Source organism: Silene latifolia, chromosome 11 (genome assembly GCF_048544455.1).
Source record: "Silene latifolia isolate original U9 population chromosome 11, ASM4854445v1, whole genome shotgun sequence".
Lineage (NCBI taxonomy): Eukaryota > Viridiplantae > Streptophyta > Magnoliopsida > Caryophyllales > Caryophyllaceae > Silene > Silene latifolia.
Window position 1 is genome coordinate 118,998,815 of NC_133536.1, and position 8,474 is coordinate 119,007,288.

The 8,474-nt window shown below is 43.5% G+C and overlaps 1 non-coding gene across 1 annotated transcript; it reads left to right on the plus strand.

Moving 5' to 3' along the window:
• Window positions 1–7,986: 7,986 nt before the first annotated feature.
• LOC141615767 (small nucleolar RNA R71) lies at window positions 7,987–8,095 on the plus strand. The gene has a single exon (XR_012530169.1). It is a non-coding gene; the product is annotated as a small nucleolar RNA R71 (small nucleolar RNA).
• Window positions 8,096–8,474: the final 379 nt, after the last annotated feature.

Genomic DNA, 8,474 nt, shown 5'->3' on the forward strand with positions numbered 1-8,474 from the left:
CTGTAGCTATGGACGAGGTTTCAAGGACTCGTCGCTATGAGAAGAATCTAGCTCCTAAAATCCGGACTACTATGTCTGGCATTCCTTCAACTTCTTTCCAGCAGGCTTATGATCGTGCTCTTAGCATCTACGATTCTGTCCTTGCTACCGAGGCTGAGGAGGGTGCGAAGAATAAGTTCATGAAGAGGCCTTATGTTGCTCCCAGTTCTTCCCAGAAGAAACAGAAGTATGAGGCTCGTCCGTATGCTCCGCGTGATCAAGGTCAAGCTAAGAAGGATTGGACTTGCTTCAGGTGTGGAAAGGCGTACCATCCGGGTACGAACTGCGTATCCGGTACTCCGCTTACATGTTATACCTGCAAGGCTCCGGGACAAAAGTCGATCGATTGTCCCCAGAGACCAAAGACGGAAGCGCCGAACGCTGATGCTCCGAAGACTGGCCGAGTGTTCGTTATGAGTCGTGCCGAGGCAGATGCTAATCCAGATGTGGTTACGGGTACCTTTCTCGTTCATTCTTTATCTGCTTTTGTTCTTTTTGATACAGGTGCATCGATGTCTTTCGTATCCGAATCCTTTTCCGTCCGTGCTGGACTCTCTTCGTCTCCATCCGTTCATACCTCTATATCCCTTCCTACGGGTGAGATTGTTTCTTGCTCCGTTCTTTTCAAGGACGTACCTGTCAGTATCGCAGGGGCGATCCTTCCTGCCGATCTCGTCCAATTCAAACTCGGAGAGTTTGATGTGATTTTGGGTATGGACTGGTTATCTCGCTATGACGCTAGGTTCCTGTGTCGTGATCAAAAGATCGTGCTCAAGAGCCCCACAGGTTCGAGAGTTTCTTATCAGGGTGTTAGGGTTACACCTACGGTCAAGTAAGTTTCGGCTATGAAGATGGTTAACATGGGTAGAAAGGGTCATCAGATCTATCCGTGCAGTGTTCATGGTGTTTCAGTTGAGCCTAAGCTAGAGGATATTCCTGTGGTTATGGAGTTTCCCGATGTCTTTCCTGAGGATCTACCTGGTATTCCTCCTGAGCGAGACGTGGAGTTCTCGATTGAGTTGCTGCCTGGAACTGGTCCCATTTCGAAAGCTCCTTATCGTATGGCACCAGCTGAGTTACAGGAACTTAAGAAGCAACTTGAGGAGATGATCGACAAGGGTTTTATCCGACCGAGCGCTTCGCCGTGGGGTGCTCCTGTTTTGTTCGTCAAGAAGAAAGATGGTAGTATGCGTTTGTGCATCGACTATCGTGAGCTGAACAAGGTTACTATCAAGAATAAGTATCCTTTGCCGAGGATCGAGGATTTGTTTGATCAGCTTCGTGGTGCTAGTGTGTTCTCGAAGATCGATCTGAGGTCAGGTTACCATCAGATTCCTGTTAGGAATGAGGATATTCCTAAGACAGCGTTTCGTTCAAGGTATGGCCACTATGAGTTCGTGGTGATGCCATTTGGGTTGACGAATGCACCTGCCGTTTTCATGGATCAGATGAACCGCACTTTCAGCGAGTATTTAGATAAGTGTGTCGTGGTGTTCATAGACGACATACTGATTTACTCAAGAGATGAGGCTGAACACGAGGGTCACCTTCGTGTTATCTTGGAGACTCTGCGTAAGCAGAAGTGGTATGCTAAGTTCTCGAAGTGCCAGTTTTGGTTAAAGGAAGTTACCTTCTTGGGTCATGTGATATCTGGCGATGAAGTTATGGTTGATCCGTCAAAGATCCGAGCCGTGGTCGATTGGGAAAGTCCGAAGAACGTGAACGAGGTCTGGAGTTTCCTTGGATTAGCTGGGTACTATCGTCGGTTTGTTCATGACTTCTCTAAGATCGCGAGACCGATGACTCAGTTAATTAAGAAGGAATCCAAGTTCATTTGGACTGAGGCTTGTGAAGCTGCCTTCCAGGAGTTGAAGAAAAGGTTGACTACCGCTCCTGTGTTGACTCTACCAGAAGAAGGCGTTGAGTTCGATGTTTTCTGCGATGCGTCAAAGTTTAGGTTGAGTTGTGTCTTGATGCAAAAGGGTAAAGTTGTGGCTTATGCTTCCCGACAGTTGAAAGTTCACGAGACGAACTACCCGACTCACGATCTTGAGTTAGCAGCAGTGGTGTTTGCACTTAAGCTGTGGCGACACTAGTTGTATGGAGTCTCTTGCAACTTTTATACAGATCATAAGAGCTTGAAGTATATCTTCACTCAGAAAGATCTTAACATGAGGGAGAGACGTTGGTTGGAGTTGCTTAACGACTACAAGATTGAGCTGCAGTATCATCAGGGTAAGGCAAACGTGGTTGCCGATGCTTTGAGTCGCAAGGTGTGTCATGGTATGAGATCTGTGTTGGTGTTACCTGACGACTTGAGTCGAGAGTTCCAGAAGATGAGCCTTGAGGTAGTTCTTCCTGGTACTTTAGATTTGAGTGCGATGGTTGCTGAACTCGAGATCCTTCATGAGATCCGAGTTAAGCAAAGAGAGGATGAATACTTAGAAGGAGTTCGAGTCGCCATAAGCGAAGGACGTGCCAAAGACTTCGACGTTGGACCTGATGATGGTCTACGATTCCATGGTCGTTGGTGTGTGCCTAGCTGTGAGGTCTTAAAATGTAAGATTCTCAAAAAGGCTCATAGTACTCCCTATTCGGTTCATCCTGGTGGTGATAAGATGTATAAGGATCTGAAGCTAAGGTTTTGGTGGCCGGGTATGAAGAAAGAGGTCGCCGAGTTTGTGAGTCGTTGCTTGGTTTGTCAGAAGGTTAAGTTCGAACATCAGAGACCTGGTGGTCTACTGCAACCGTTGGAGATTCCCACATGGAAATGGAATTCGATTTCGATGGACTTCGTTATGGGTTTTCCGAGGTCGCCGAGGGGAATGAATGCGATTTGGGTCGTGGTTGATCGTTTGACTAAGGTCGTGCATTTCATTCCGATGAAGGAGACTTGGAGTCTCGAGGAACTAGCAAATTCTTATCAACGAGAGATCATTCGTCTTCATGGAGTTCCTAAAGATATCATTTCCGACCGTGATCCGAGGTTTTGTTCTCAGTTTTGGAAGAAGCTTCAGTTGGCTTTGGGTAGTGAGCTTAAGATGAGTACAGCTTTTCATGCTGCAATTGATGGTCAGACTGAGCGTACGATTCAGACGCTTGAGGATATGTTGCGAGCTTGTGCTTTGGAGTTTCATGTTAGTTGGGAGAAGAGTTTACCGCTTGTGGAGTTCTCTTACAACAACAGTTATCAAGCTAGTATTCAGATGGCTCCGTTTGAGGCACTTTATGGAAGGAAGGGTCGAAGTCCTTTGTGTTGGGACGATTCTAGTGAGGCTGTCATTCTTGGTCCAGAGTTGGTTCAGGAATCGATTGAGCAAGTGAGGCTGATCCGCGAGAAGCTTAAGGCAGCCCAAGATCGACAGAAGACATATGCAGACTTGCGGCGTAGGCCGATTGAGTTTGAGGTTGGCGATAAGGTTTTTCTTAAGGTTTCGTCGATGAAAGGTGTTAAGAGGTTTGGGCTTAAGGGCAAGCTTAGTCCTAAGTACATTGGACCGTATGAGGTGCTCGAGCGAGTTAGCGAGGTGGCCTATAGGTTGGCTTTACCTCCGAATCTGTCGAAGGTTCACGATGTGTTCCATGTGTCGCAGTTGCGTCGTTATCGCAGTGATCCTTCTCATGTTCTACAGGCTGATGTTATCGAGGTTGAGCCTAACCTGACCTATGAGGAACGACCTGTTCGCATTTTGGAACGTCAGGAGAAGAGGTTAAGGAATAAGGTTGTACCTTGGGTTCGGGTTCTGTGGAGGAGTCAGAAGTTTGAGCAAGAGACTTGGGAAACTGAAGCGTCTATGCGAGAGAAGCATCCACATCTTTTTGAGTGAGGTAGTTCTCTTATCAAGTTTCGAGGACGAAACTCCTTTTTAGGTGGTTGGATTGTAACACCCCTAATTTCCGTAATATAATTCTGTAATTTATTTTCCCATATTTTATATTTTATTTTTCGGGAAAATATCCATTTGTCGTCTTTTGGGCGCGTTGGGCTCGAAAAACGGAAAAGATCCGTTTCCTCCTTGAGTCTCACGTGAATCTTAGTGTTGATGGGTGCGTTTTGGGCTTAAACCTAGAATAAACCCATGAGCTTCTCTATAAATATGAAGGGAAACCAAACCCTTGCTCTTCTTTTCTCATAATCTCACAAAACCCTAAACCTAATTCTCTCCTCCTCTCTTCCTCCTCGTGCCGCGCGCCCCTTCCTAGGGTTTCGTGCCGTTTTCTTTTCTTCTTCGTTCTTCATCATTCCTTCGTGCTTAGATTGATCCTACTTCTCGGATTTATCTATCTTCTTCGTAAGTTTTATGTTTTCGCATAGTTTTATAGTTTTTATATACATAGTTAGTATATTTATTAGATTCGTTATCTTTGGCACGTGGATGATTTCAATAAAGGCGTGGAAGTTGCACCTGGAGAATACGTTTATATCGTTGAAGACGATCTCTAGGGTTTATTTGCTTAATAAGGTAACTAGGTGTTTTCTTTTAATTGTGTTTATGCCAATTGATGTAATTAATATGATTTAATGATTGTTTTGCATGATTGGTACATGTTTGATTGTTTATTACCATGTTAGTTATGTTTTCGCATGTTCGTATATGTTTTAATGTGTTAATCATATATCGTATGTTGTTTATGTGTTTATTATGGGTGTCATGAGCGCAATTAGGGTTTACGAATAAACCCTAAGCGGCGGCATGATAGGCGGCCAAGGGTTCTCTCCAAAGTTATAGCTAAGGCTAGTGTAACCTTGATGATGATTCAAGTGTTATCGCTAAAGTTAATAAAACTTTGGGTAGTTAATCTAGTTATGGCTGAAGCTACTATAACATTGAAGTACGAGATAAGGTTATAGCTGGAACTAACGTAACCTGAGATTTATGGCTCAAGGTTATGGTTAATGCTGGTATAACTTTGTGTTTCATGTCAAGGTTATAGTTGAGGTAAGTGTAACTTCAAGTCTTATATGTTGAAGTTATAGTCGAGGTTACAATAACCTCGCATCCAGAGTTCATGTTATGGTTAGGATTACTATAATATTGAATTGTTAATGTTAAAGTTGTAGCTGAAGTTACTATAACATTGGTTGCTTATACTCGTTTCATATGTTGTATTATGTTCAACGTGATATGTCCTCGTGTTTGCATATATCTTTGGTTACTCTTGTTCACATGATAAGTAGGATGGTCAGTTATACTATCCTATGAGTTGAGTCGTGATGTTGTTCACGCATGTTAGTACAGTCAGTTATACTGTGCATTTGTTTGTTGGTTGGTTTGAATAGATGACGGTAGTATCGGTTGTATACTATCGGAATGAACAAACGCTACCCTTCGGAGATTGGTGTATGGTCTATGGTCGGGGGGTAGCAGAGGCAGTGCGTTATACGCTCTGTTCCCCGAGTGTCGTTCGGTTTACCGAGAGTCTGGCCAGGTCTTAGACATATAGGCAGTGGTTATACGCTATACATAGTACCTTGGAAGCAGTGCGTTATACGCTCCACACCGATGGAGGCAGTGTGTTATACGCTCCATCAGTTAGAGGCAGTGCGTTATACGCTCTAACGGCGTTCGCTCTATTCGGCTATGCTTTGATGATAGCTTTGTGCCTTCTGTTGCTGTGGATTGTGTGTCGCCATGTTTGCTATGCTTTAATGCTAGCTTTGTGCCTTTCATTGATGTAGTCGTTTGTTGCTACTAGTCTTGTAAGTGTTCATGGTTTAGTGGTTGCATATGGTCTAGGTTGCATAATTGCATTCGTCCAAGGTTGATAAGTCGTGGTAAGCTTTGTTGGGTTTTTCGTGGGCATAGATGATCTCATATGTTTACTAGTTGTACATTTCAGTTGTTAATGATTGTTGGTTATATTCAATTGTTGTAAACATAACTGGGAGAGCATCTAGTTACTCCCGACTGAATTGTCGACCCCTTTTTCAGGTTGTTCAGTTTGTTGCTGTTTTGGATGATATCTTGTTGGGAAGTTCTGTGCGGGGAGATGAATAATAAATTAGGACTTTTGATTTATGTTTTTAGAACCTTGAATAATTTATTAGTTTGGTTTTGGATTTAGTAGCGAACCGGATTGGTCAGGTGTTTCCGCCACCTTGACCCTTTTATCAGTATCTGATATTTATTTTATATAAGTTTTTCCTTTGTTTTATAATCCGGGTTGTTACAAGGCTCAAGAGCATCTCATCTTCTTCTTCTGTGAGCTCATAGCTCTCCATTGAGGCTACCAAAGCATCTGGCTCCTCAGCATTCTCCACTGTAGTACCTGCACACTCATCTGAACCAGTTAGATCAGCTAAGGGATACTTGGCTAAGGATTCCCTCCAATTGTAACTAATGACCACTGTCAACAATATCAATGGAATAACACGTATCATCGTCGTGATCGCCTTGTGAGCAAGACTGAACTCAATGGTGTCATCCCCTACCTATAAGGTGATGGTTCCGCGTTTGACATCTATTACACCCAAATTGTTTGTATGTAAAGACGGTCTACCTAAAATAATAGGTATCGATTGTCCTCTCGCAATGTCCAAAACAACGAAATCGACAGGAATAAAAAACTTACCCACTCGAACGGGTACATCCTCTAGAACTCCTATAGGTCTCTGAGTCGATCTATTTGCCATTTGAACGGTAATATCAGTCACCTTAAGTCTACCAATATTTAACCTTTCGCAAACAGAATACGGCATGACACTGACACTGGCCCCTAAGTCACAAAGGGCCTTTCCAATTTCGTGGTTACCTATAGTGCAAGGAATTGAAAAACTACCCGGGTCCTTTAATTTAGGTGGTACATTAATTTGCGAAAGAGCATTACATTCTTCCACAAAAGCAACATTACCATCATCACAAAAATTTCTCATACGATTTAAAATATCTTTCATAAATTTAGCGTAAGAGGGTACCTCGGTAATTAAATCAGTGAAAGGAACCGTTATCTCGAGATTCTGGACCATCTCCAGAAACTTACCAAACTTACGCTCAAGATTAGTATTCTTCAAACGTTCCGGATACGGGACTGCAACACTGGCCGTAGGATCAGCAACCTTTGGCTTCCGTAAGTTTAAAACTTCCGTCAAATCATCCATGAGTGAAGAATCATGCAAACTAGTTGACAGATTTGTATCCTGCACTGAAGACCCAGTCGATCGACTGGTATGAGTGGTCGATCGACCAACCAACCGGCGTGAAACAGTTCTGTTCAAATTAATTTCGTCAGGTGATCGATCGATCGATCGACAATGTTGGTCGATCGATGCTTGTCTTTGGTGTGAATAGTTTCGATCGAAACTTTTTTATCGACGCTTGATCGATCGATCGACAATGTTGGTCGATCGAGAAATCGCGCTTGATTGAGCTCGTTTTTGTACCAGAAATTAAACTAGCCTCTTCATCATTTTCCGAGTCTCCTCTTGGCTTGTCGGGACCTTCATAAGAGATGCCACTTCTGAGATTAATGGCATTAATCGTTTCAATTGGCCCTTCACATTTGTTTGAAGAATTTGCGACTTGCTTAGCCTCTATATTTTCCAACTGCTTCACAAAATTCTTTGAGGACTCAATCCCGGCTGCTTCCATATTCGCCACTTGAATCAAAAGAGTTTGGACCATTTCTCTCAACTCCGCGGTCTCATCTGAATTATGGACAGGAATTTCAACTCTTTCCTTGGAAGCTTCAGAGGCCTCGAGCCTCTCAAGACGGGCAGTAATAGAAGTAATGAGTGTCACGACGGTACTCATTTCATCACTTTGCTTCCGTGAATTCCCACGTGAACTCCCAAACTCAGCTCTATGGACCGCCATCTCCTCAATAGTGTTCCAACCTCTATTCTGACCGGTATTGTTTTGAAACCTACCATTCGCAGCTGCGTCCAGGATGACCTTGTAATCATCATATAAAGCATTATAGAATAAGTTGTAAAGATACCACTGCTGGAAGCCATGGTGAGGAACAGCTCGGACCAAACTTTTGAAACGTCCCCATGCTTCACAAAAACCCTCATCAACTCCTTGCTGGAAACTTGTGATTTTGCTTCTCAAGGCGTCAGTCTTTGAAAGTGGGAAGTACTTTTTGTAGAAGCCTAATGCTAGAGATGTCTAATCCGTGACTCCAGCCGCTACCCTATCAAGGTAGCGGTACCAATCTCGCGCCGAATCCTTCAAGGAGTATAAGAACATCAACCTCTTTACTTCATCCTGAGTCACCCCAGCTGGTATAGGTATGGAACAACAGTAGTCTGTGAAAATTTCCATATGCTTCAAGGGGTGCTCATCTGGTAGACCAGCAAACTGATTTCGCTCCACTAAATCAATATAAGAGGAACGAAATTCGAAGTTACCCGTAGTAGGGGTAGGTAACTGGTGCCCCTTTGGAAGATGGTGTTCCTTTGACTGAAGATTATCATATATTGTAGCCATATTCGC